The following is an 11,027-nucleotide window of genomic DNA, read 5'->3' as shown; positions in this document are numbered from 1 at the left end:
CACACCCTCTAGTGGTTAGGAACAGAGCAACATTAGCAAGGATCTGGAAACAAGTACCTGACTGTACTCTTGACTGCTTGCAATCTCAAGTGGGAAATGGTCCAGAGGAAGAAAACAAAATAAGAAAAATATCAACAAATTATGCTCTCCCCATAGCGTGGTACATGTATTTATTATTTGTAAGACTGTATTATAGGAAAAATTCAACTGTACTTGTACAAATGTGGGCAATGGGTTCTGGAGACGTCTAATATCAATATTGTGTCAAAAATCAGCTGTTACCTTATCAAAAGAGTTCCAGCATCAGAAGCAAACCAACTCTGCACTGGAATCTAGAAAGTGATTTTACTTTTATTTTTACTATTTTTATTTTATTTTATTTTATTTTATTTCAGTTATTTTTCTGTTATTTTGCATAGCAAGTTTATTATTTCTTGTCTATCATACCTTGCTGCCATGTTTGTTTCTCAGTGCACTCTGTCTTCTGGCAATTTGTTTCCACTTCTTTCTTACTTTCATTGGATGTTTTACAGTCTGGTTGTTCTGTATGCTCAATCGGACAGTTGGTCACAGGTGTCACTTGTAAAGATTTGTTTTCTCCATCCATGTCTGTAGTGTATGTACCTTGAAGAAGGAACTATATTCTGCAGCCCCTGTATACTGCAGTACCAGTAGTGACCACCCCTGTATATAAGCCTGTGTAGTAACTTTGTATAGTAGTTCCAGTTTTGTCTTCATTCAGTAAACACCTGTTATAACCAACTTCTGCAGTCCGTGTCTCAATTACACACGGACGTTACACTGGCGACGAACAGATCCGAACTTACCTACAGTTCTGCACCACCTCACGGGGATCTATCCCTGAAGCGAAGTTGTTAGAGGTCGAGGCCAGAAGGAAGAAATCCAAAAAGGAAAAAAACCCAGAAGAAACGGGCGTCGACCGTGGGCAACCGCCCTCTGATTCATCGAATTTGAAGATTTGCAGGAGAGGCTGTCGAGAGCTGGGCTTGGTTATCCAGTCTATGGTGTTCCAGCTAATCGGGCTGGTGGCAGGTAGTACACTGATCCTTCCTGGGCTGCGGCAGGCTAGAGCTCGATCGGGTGGCTTTTCAACGGGGCCGAGCAGCGTTGTCGGGAAGAGGAGAGAGAGAGAGAGGGTGGAGCACACAGGGCGCGGCCGGTGCTACGAAGCCGGGCAGCATACAGACCCGAGAAGAGGGAGGAAAGTGTCCCATAGGGTCTGCTCTGACGACGGGAACAGTAATTAAAATAAAAGAAATTAGAAGCGCAGAAAGCCGCGAGGAGCTGCAGTTTGCCACGGGGACCGCGGAGAGCGGCGTTGGCAGCAGCGCGGGGGGGAAGTGTGTGAAGACCATAGGGCATTGCCATCAAGGCATAAAAACGCCAGCAACAGCGCTAGCAGCAGCGGAAAAGACAGAAAGCGCGGGAGGCGCCATCTTAATCCAGCGGGGAAGAAGGCAAAGCGCAGGAGGCGCCATTTTGTTCAATCGGGGAAGAAGGCAAAGCGCGGGAGGCGCCATCTGAGATCTCCAAGATGCCGAAGACTGGCAATATCACTGCCTTTGATAATGCAATAGAAGACTGGACCACGTATGTGGAAAGAGTCGAAGTATATTGCAAGGCAAATGAAGCAGCCGATGAGAAAAAGGCATCGGTACTACTAAGCTTAATGGGCGCAAGAACGTACGGCCTATTGCAGAACCTGATCACTCCAGTCAAACCGATGGCGAAGAGTTTTAACGAAATTGTTGCTATCCTACAGGAACACCTAAGTCCTACACCGCTGCTGATAGCAGGAAGATTTAAATTCCACAAGAGAAATCAGCATAAAGATGAGAGCAATGCTGATTACCTTACGGAACTACGCAAGCTATCAAAGCACTGCCAGTTCGGAGCAGGACTGGCAGATACCCTACGGGACAAATTTGTCTGTGGACTCCTGAGTGAAGGAACCCAGAAGAGGTTACTCTCAGAGAAAGAGCTGACGCTAGATAAGGCTTTCAGCGTGGCAGTATCGTACGAAGCAGCAGCAAGGGGAGCTGCGGAAATACAGCAAAAGCCACAGGAATACGGCACCCATGAAATGACACGGGGATTTGAAAAATGTTATCGCTGAGGCAGAACAACCCATGACCAGAAGGACTGCTGGTCCAAGGACAAAACATGCAGGCAATGCGGAAAGATGGGACACATTGCACGAGTTTGCAGGTCCGGGAAGAAGACTAACGACAACAAAAAGACTACTAAGGAAAAGTACAGGAAAGTACAAAAGATGACGGACAGTAGTTCCGAAGACCAGAAGAGCGATAGTGAATCCGGGAACAAGAGACTAAGCTGTCTCAAACTACACAACGTAATCACAAAAGAGGATCACCGAACCATTTGGGTCACCCTCATGATAGCAGGGTCCCAAGTCAAAATGGAATTGGATACAGGATCAGCCCTGACCGTCATGAATCGACGAGACTACGAGCGGCTATTCTCACACATACCCTTGAAAGACACATCCATTGTCTTGAAGACATATACGGGGCAGAAAGTATACCCCAGAGGGAAAATATGGGTGCCTGTCGAATACAACAGCAAGGAAATACAGAAATTGTATCTGTACATACTGCAAGATGGTGGACCACCGTTATTGGGACGTGAATGGATCAGAAAGATAAGTTTAGACTGGCACTCCATTCAGGCACTGACGGTGGCTGGTAAAAAGGATGACGACGTCACACCTGGACGATTGTCAACAATCTTGGCTAACGCTAAAGAGGTATTTCAACAAGAACTGGGAACTCTTAAAGGTGTAACTGCCTCGATAAAAATAGAAGAGAATGCAATTCCCAAGTTTTTCAAAGCAAAACCGGTACCGTATGCAATTCGCCCAGCCGTCGAGGCAGAGCTGGAGAATCTGGAGAATGCAGGCGTGTTAACTAAGGTAGACTGGAGCGAGTGGGCGACACCCATCGTTCCTGTCATGAAGAAAACGTTAAACAATAAGTCTGAGGAGCCAAGGAAAGTTCGCATCTGTGGGGACTTCAAGGTGACTGTGAACCCAGTCCTTCACACAGTACAGTATCCTCTTCTGAGGATAGAAGATATTTTCGCCTCACTATCTGGAGGGAAACGTTTTACAAAAATTGACCTAGCACAAGCATATTTGCAGATGGAGGTTGAAGAATCCTCTAGGAAATATCTCACGATAAACACTCACAAAGGTCTTTACCAGCATAATCGACTGGTATTCGGAGTTGCATCAGCTCTGGCGATATGGCAAAGAGCGATGGAACAAGTCCTGCAAGGGATTCCGGGGACTCAGTGTTACTTGGACGACATCCTAGTGACGGGTGAAAATGACAGTGAATACCTTGCCAACCTAGAGCAGGTGCTCACTAGACTAAGAGAACATGGGCTATGAGCCAATCGCCCCAAGTGCGAGTTTTTTAAGAAACAAATATCGTATTGTGGCCACGTGATTGATGAAGAGGGGTTACATAAGTCTCCTGACAAAATTGAAGTGGTAGTTAAGGCTCCAGCGCCTGAAAATGTGTCGCAACTGAGGTCATTCCTCGGATTGGTGAATTACTACCATAAGTTTTTGTCGAATTTGTCCACAATTCTGCACCCACTGAATGCCCTGCTACAAACTGGAGTAGCATGGAAATGGAGCGATGAATGTAAGCGGGCCTTTCGGAAGTGTAAAGGCCTGATCACTTCAAGAGAAGTACTGGCTCACTACAACCCATCACTACCGATAAGACTGGCGTGTGATGCGTCTCCCTACGGCGTTGGAGTGGTACTGTCACATAAATCTCTTGGTGGTTCAGAGAGGCCGATAGCTTTTGCGTCACGCTCGTTAACTGCAGCCGAGCGTAACTACACCCAGATTGACAGAGAGGCCCTCAGCCTGGTGTGGGGGGTGAAGAAGCTGAATCACTACCTGCACGGACAGAAATTTACTCTACTAACTGATCATCAACCTCTTGTCTCCATTTTCAACCCTAAGAAGGGCGTCCCGATAATGACAGCACAACGGCTACAGAGGTGGTCCCTTTTCCTAGGGGCACACCAATATGACATCGAGTACAAAGGAACTAAACAGCATGGGAATGCTGATGGATTGTCGCACCTACCATTGCCGACGGTGGAAGAAGCACCTGCAGTGGATCCAGTGGAGATATTCCACTCGACCATAGTCGAATGTCTACCTGTGACGAATGCAAACATAGAAAAGGAAACATGAAATGACCCGACACTCTCCAGGGTCTATGATTTAACGGTGAAGGGATGGCCAGCACATGGTGAACCACTGTTGCCAGCATTCTCGCCGAGAAGAGAACAGCTGTCAGTGTGCCGAGGAACCTTGATGTGTGGATCCAGAGTAGTAATTCCACCCAAATTGAAGGATAGAGTGCTCAATGAGCTTCATGAGGGTCATCTGGGAGGGGTAAAAATGAAGAACTTAGCCAGAGCATTTGTGTGGTGGTCGGGAATCGATAGAGAAATCGAAGAGATGACCAAGAGCTGTACAGGATGCCAGAAGGTCCAAAACGCCCCACCACAAGCACCTCTACGTCCATGGGAGTGGCCCTCATCTCCATGGCAAAGGGTACACATTGATTTTGCTGGTCCCTTCATGGACTCGATGTTTTTAATTGCGGTGGATGCACATTCAAAGTGGCCAGAGGTAATAAAAATGTCCTCAACCACCACAGAAAAAACTATCACAGTCTTACGAACCATATTCGCCAGAAATGGGCTGCCTGAACAGATTTGCTCCGACAATGGACCACAGCTTGTGCCTGAAGAGTTCCGGAGGTTCTTAAAGAACAATGGTGTTAAGCATTACACATCCGCCCCATATCATCCAGCCACCAGTGGATTGGCTGAGAGGTTTGTTCAAACATTCAAGAAGGCTATCAAGGCAATGTGTAATGAAGACATACCCCTACAACACAAGCTGGATAACTTCTTGACACATGCGGTTACCAACCAAACTCCAGCCATGATGTTCTTCAATCGAAGACTAAGATGCCGCTTGGATTTGGTTAAGCCAAACATCAGAAGAGATGTGGAGAACAGGCAGTTTCAGAATATGAATTGTTAGATCCGTGGTTCAGTGGATAAATAATTACACGGATGCTGTACATAAACAAATAACAGGTCTTTACTGGAGGAGGGCAATCTGTAGACTGGGGTACAGAGGCATGCGCACAGCTTATATACCGGTGTGGTTACTGCCGGTACTACAGTATACAGGAGCTGTAAAAAGTAGTTCTGACTTAAAGCACATACACTACAATTCCTCCCTTTTTAGATTAATAATACCCCCGTAATATTCAAATAACAATTACATTTTTACATGTACATTCAATAAAAAAAGGTCCATTTATAGATTCAGTCTTTGGGGCGGCTTCCTGATCCTTTCGGGATAGCGCCTTTCCGGAGGTTCTTGTTCTGGGCGCAGAGGCGATTCTGACCCCTTTTCATCGGGTAGTTCATCGGGTTCCACTGCTACTGGGTCTGAAGTAGATGCTACCGGTATGTCGGGTTCATCCCCAGGTACTCGAGACATGGGGTTGACGCCTTCCTGTGACGCTAAGATCTGATCGATGTGGCATCTCACAATGTTCTCCCCGACATCCACTGTGTACATTAATGGCCCCTGCCTTGTACATATCGTTCTGGGTTGCCATTTCTCTGTTCGATAGTCACGGGCCAAGACTGGTTGCCCTACATTGAAGCTCCTTGTCGGCTTCTCGTTGATGTGCTGGAATTGTTTGTCCTCAACATTTCTTCGCACATTTGGTCTGAGCAAGTCCAGACGAGATCTCAACCTTTGGTTAAAGAACATCATGGCCGGGGTCTGGTTGGTAACTGCATGTGTCGCGTTTCGGTAGGCTAATAAGAAATTGTCCATCTTGTGCTGTAGTGGAATTTCCTCGTCGCACATGGCCTTTATCGCCTTCTTAAAGGTTTGTACGAACCCCTCAGCCAATCCATTGGTGGCTGGATGATACGGGGCGGATGTGTAATGCCTTACCCCATTCCTTTTCATGAATTTTTGGAACTCGTCGGACACAAACCGTGGTCCATTATCAGAGCAGATCTGCTCTGGCAAACCGTTTCTGGCAAATATGGTCCGTAGGACTGCAATCGTTTTCTCTGTAGTGGTTGAAGACAACATTGAATCCATGAATGGACCAGCGAAATCAATGTGCACCCGTTGCCATGGAGAGGAGGGCCACTCCCATGGGCGTAGAGGGGCATGTGGTGGTGCATTTTGGACCTTCTGGCATCCTAAGCAGCTCTTAGTTAGGTCTTCGATTTGTTGATCGATTCCCGGCCACCACACATAAGCCCTAGCAAGGCTTTTCATTTTCATTCCCCCCAGATGACCTTCATGTAGCTCATTTAGCACTCTCTCCCTTAACTTGGGTGGAATCACCACTCTGGATCCACACATCACTGTCCCCTGGCATACTGACAGCTGTTCTCTTCTGGATGAGAATGCTGGCAACAGTGAGTCGCCATGTGTTGGCCATCCCCTCACCGTCAATTCATATACCCATGACAGCGTCGGATCATTGCGGGTCTCCTTCTCTATATCCGCGTTTGTTACTGGCAATCGTTCAATTATTGACGAATAAAATAGCTCGATAGGGTCCACTGCTGGTGCTTCCTCCACAGTAGGCAGTGGCAGGCGTGATAGCCCATCAGCGTTCCCATGCTGTTTCGTGCCTTTATATTCTATTTCATATTGATTCGCCCCTAGAAACAGGGACCATCTTTGTAACCGCTGTGCAGTCATTACTGGCACGCCCTTCTTAGGATTAAAGATGGAGACAAGTGGTTGGTGTCAGCAAGGTGAACTTCTGCCCATGCAGATAATGGTTGAATTTTTTTACTCCCCATACTAGGCTGAGGGCCTCCCTGTCAATCTGGGCGTAGTTGCGCTCGGCTGAGGTTAGTGACCGAGATGCAAAGGCTACTGGCCTCTCCAACCCGTCTGGGAATTTGAGCGACAGCACCACTCCAATGCCGTAGGTTGATGCATCACATGCCAAACGAATTGGTAGTGCTGGGTTGAAATGTGCCAACACCTCTTTTGATGTGATCAATTCTTTACACTTCTGGAAAGCTCGTCTACGTTCGTCATCCCACTTCCATGGCACCCTTGTTTGCAGTAGGGTGTTCAGTGGGTGTAATACCGTAGACAAATTTGGTAAGAACTTGTGGTAATAGTTTACCAGCCCGAGGAACGACCTCAGTTGTGGCACATTTTCCGGTGCTGGAGCCTTGACTATTGCCTCAATCTTGTCAGGGGACTTATGTAACCCCTCTTCATCGATGACGTGGCCACAATACGAGATCTGTTTCTGGAAAAACTCGCACTTGTGGCGATTAGCTCGGAGCCCATATTCCTTTAATCTGGCGAGCACCTTCTCCAAGTTAGTGAGGTGATCACCGTCATTTTCGCCCGTGACCAAGATGTCGTCCAAATAACACTGGGTCCCTGGAATCCCTTGCAGGACCTGATCCATCGCCCTTTGCCAGATAGCCGGAACCGAGGCTACTGCAAACACCAGCCGGTTGTATTGATAGAGACCTTTATGGGTGTTGATCGTAAGGTAATGTTTCAAAGCTTCTTCTACCTCCATTTGCAAGTACGCCTGGGCTAGATCAATTTTGGTGAAGCGTTTACCACCAGATAGTGAGGCGAAAATATCCTCAATTTGTGGAAGCGGATATTGCACCGTGTGAAGGACTGGGTTCACTGTCACCTTAAAATCCCCACAGATGCGTACCTTCTTTGGTTCCCCAGGCATATTACTCAATGACCTCTTCATTACAGGAACGATGGGTGTAGCCCACTCGCTCCAGTCCACTTTGGACAGTACTCCTGAACGTTCCAACCCTTCCAGCTCTGCTTCAACCGCTGGTCTGATCGCATAAGGCACTGGTCTGGCCTTCAGAAACTTTGGGCTTGCATTATCCTCTATTTTAATCGTTGCTGTTATTCCTTTTAGTCCCTCCTGGAACACTTCTTTTGCATCAGTTAGCATTTTTGACAGTCGTCCAGGTGTGATGTCATCATCCTTTTTGGCCTCCAACTTCAGTGCCTGTATGGAATGCCAATCTAAATGTATCTTCTGGATCCATTCACGTCCTAGCAGTGGTGGTCCTCCATTTGGCAATACATATATATCCATTTTAGGTATTTCCTGACCTTTATATGTCACTTTCACCCTTATTTTTCCTTTGGGGTAGACTTTTTGCCCCGTATACGTCTTCAAGACAATCTCTGTAGCTTTCAAGGGTATGTGTGAAAATAGCCGCTTGTAGTCTCTTTGATTTACGACTGTTAGAGCTGACCCTGTGTCCAATTCCATTTCCACTTGGACTCCGTCTATCTTGAGTGTAACCCAGATAGTCTGGTGATCCTCCATTTCGGTTACATTATGTAGTTTCAGACAACTCAGCTCCTTGCTTCCGGAGTCTGTGTCACTTTTCTGTTCGTCTGAACCACTGTCCATCACCTGGTGTACCTTTTTATACTACTCCTGTGGAGATTTCTTACTGTTGGTTTTCTTCCCAGACCTGCAGAGTCTTGCTATGTGTCCTGCTTTCCCACACTGTCTGCACACTTGGTCCTTGAACCAACAATCTTTCTGGTCATGTGTTGTTCTGCCGCAGCGATAGCACTTCCCTGTTCCATAGGTCATTTCGTTGGTGCCGTATTCTTGAGGTCTCCGTTGTATCTCTGCAGCGCCCCTTGCGGCTGCTTCGTGTGATACTGCCATATTGAAAGCTTTGTCCAGCGTAAGGTCCTTTTCTGATAGAAGCCGTTTCTGGGTTCCTTCACTTTGTAGCCCACACACAAACTTGTCCCTTAACGTGTCTGCTAGTCCCGTTCCAAACTGGCAGTTCCGTTAGGTACTCAGCATTGCTTTCGTCTTTGTGTTGGTTCCTTTTATGGAACTTAAATCGTTCTGCTATCAGCAGCGGTGTGGGGTTTAAGTGGTCCTGTAGGATTTCTGCTATGCTTTCAAAATTCTTGTTTACCGGCTTCTCTGGGGTTATTAGATTTTGCAGTAACCCATAAGTTTTTGCACCCATGGAATTTAATAGAACCAGTGCTTTATTAGCATCTGGCCCTTCATTCGCCCTGCAGTACACCTCAATACGTTCACATATGTCGCCCAATCTTCGACTTCATTGTCGAACGTAGAGATACTGCCACTCTTCGGCATCCTTGGTTGTGCATTAACTATCCCCAATGGCGCCTCCCGCGCTTCCCCTTCTTCTCCGCTGGCACAAAATGGCGTCTCCCACACTTTCCTTCCTTCCCGCGCTCGCCCGTCTTCTCCGCTGCGGCTTCGCAAAATGGCGTCTCCCGCGCTCTTCCTTCTTCTCCGTGGCTCAATGGCGCCTCCCGCGCTCTCCCTGCTTCTCCGCGGCTCAATGGCGTCTCCACTTGCTTCGCCCCGCGGACCCTGATCAGCCCGTGATCCCTGGCTGTGCTCTGCACGTTCTTCTCTTGATATTTGTTGACGCCGCTCAGTCTATAACCCGGCTGTTTCTTACCCTCTCTCTCTCCGGTTTGCAGTATTTTTTCCTCGACGCCGCTCGGTGATCAACCCCCGGCTGCGCCCTGCTCTCTTCACCCTTTTTCTTACCCCGTCGACGCTGCCCGGCTCTCCCTCTCTGCCGTCGGTCGGCTCCAGCCGCCACTGCTCGGGAAGTGTCTGCTTTGGGCCTGTCGTCAGCCTCTTACTGTTCGTTGTGGCTGGGGAACCAAGCCCGGCTCTCCACAGCCTCCCCAGTGAAGTTGGACCTCTGCCTGACTGCTGGGCGGTTGCTCGCGGTCGACGCCCGTGTTCCTGGACTCGACTAATTTTTTTGTTGTTGTTTTTTTTTTGTTTAATGTTGCAGGTAGATTCGCATCAACACTTGTCGCCACTGTTAGATCCGTGGTTCAGTGGATAAATAATTACACGGATGCTGTACATAAACAAATAACAGGTCTTTACTGGAGGAGGGCAATCTCTAGACTGGGGTACAGAGGCATGCGCACAGCTTATATACCGGTGTGGTTACTGCTGGTACTACAGTATACAGGAGCTGTAAAAAGTAGTCCTGACTTAAAGCACATACACTACATGAATGAAAGGCCAACCAGGAGTTTTAAGATAGGTCAACCAGTTTTGGCCCGGGACTACCGCACAGAGAAATGGCAGCCAGGAACGATCTGCACACGGCAAGGACCTCTAATGTATACCGTGGATGTTGGAGAGAGCATTGTAAGACGCCATGCTGACCAGATTCTAGAGTCACTGGAAAACGTCAAATCTACACCACGATCCTATACACCTGGTGATGAAACCGAAGTACCAATTGCATCTACCTCAGAATCGGTGATATTGGAAACAGATGAACCAAACAACGACGTTGATCCCGAATCAACTTTGCCAGAAGAACCTGATACCCCAAAGAGGCGTTATCCGGACAGAATCAGGAAGCCTCCTCAAAGACTGAATTTATAATTGATTAACTTCAGCTAATGTATATAGCAACTGTAATTGTAAATATGTTATTTAATTATTAATCGAATGTTATGTACTGTTTAGCTAAAAGGGGAGGAATTGTAGTGTATGTACCTTGAAGAAGGAACTATATTCTGCAGCCCCTGTATACTGCAGTACCAGTAGTGACCACCCCTGTATATAAGCCTGTGTAGTAACTTTGTATAGTAGTTCCAGTTTTGTCTCCATTCAGTAAACACCTGTTATAACCAACTTCTGCAGTCCGTGTCTCAATTACACAAGGACGTTACAATGTCTCTTTTCACTGCTTCATTTTCTTCCACAAGATTCTGAGTGTTGTCATTTTGGTCAGTACAATATTCTATGTCATGTTGCTCATTATTCTGTTTAGTAGCAAAGTTAAGATTCATTGTTTCGCCATGGAAGTGTTTAAGAGGTTTGTTCTTATTTTCTTCACAAGTTGAG

This window comes from Somniosus microcephalus, chromosome 1 (genome assembly GCF_052327205.1).
Source record: "Somniosus microcephalus isolate GS21.2 chromosome 1, FLI_Smic_1.0, whole genome shotgun sequence".
Classification (NCBI taxonomy): Eukaryota; Metazoa; Chordata; class Chondrichthyes; order Squaliformes; family Somniosidae; genus Somniosus; species Somniosus microcephalus.
Note: the sequence above shows the minus strand (reverse complement) of the source record.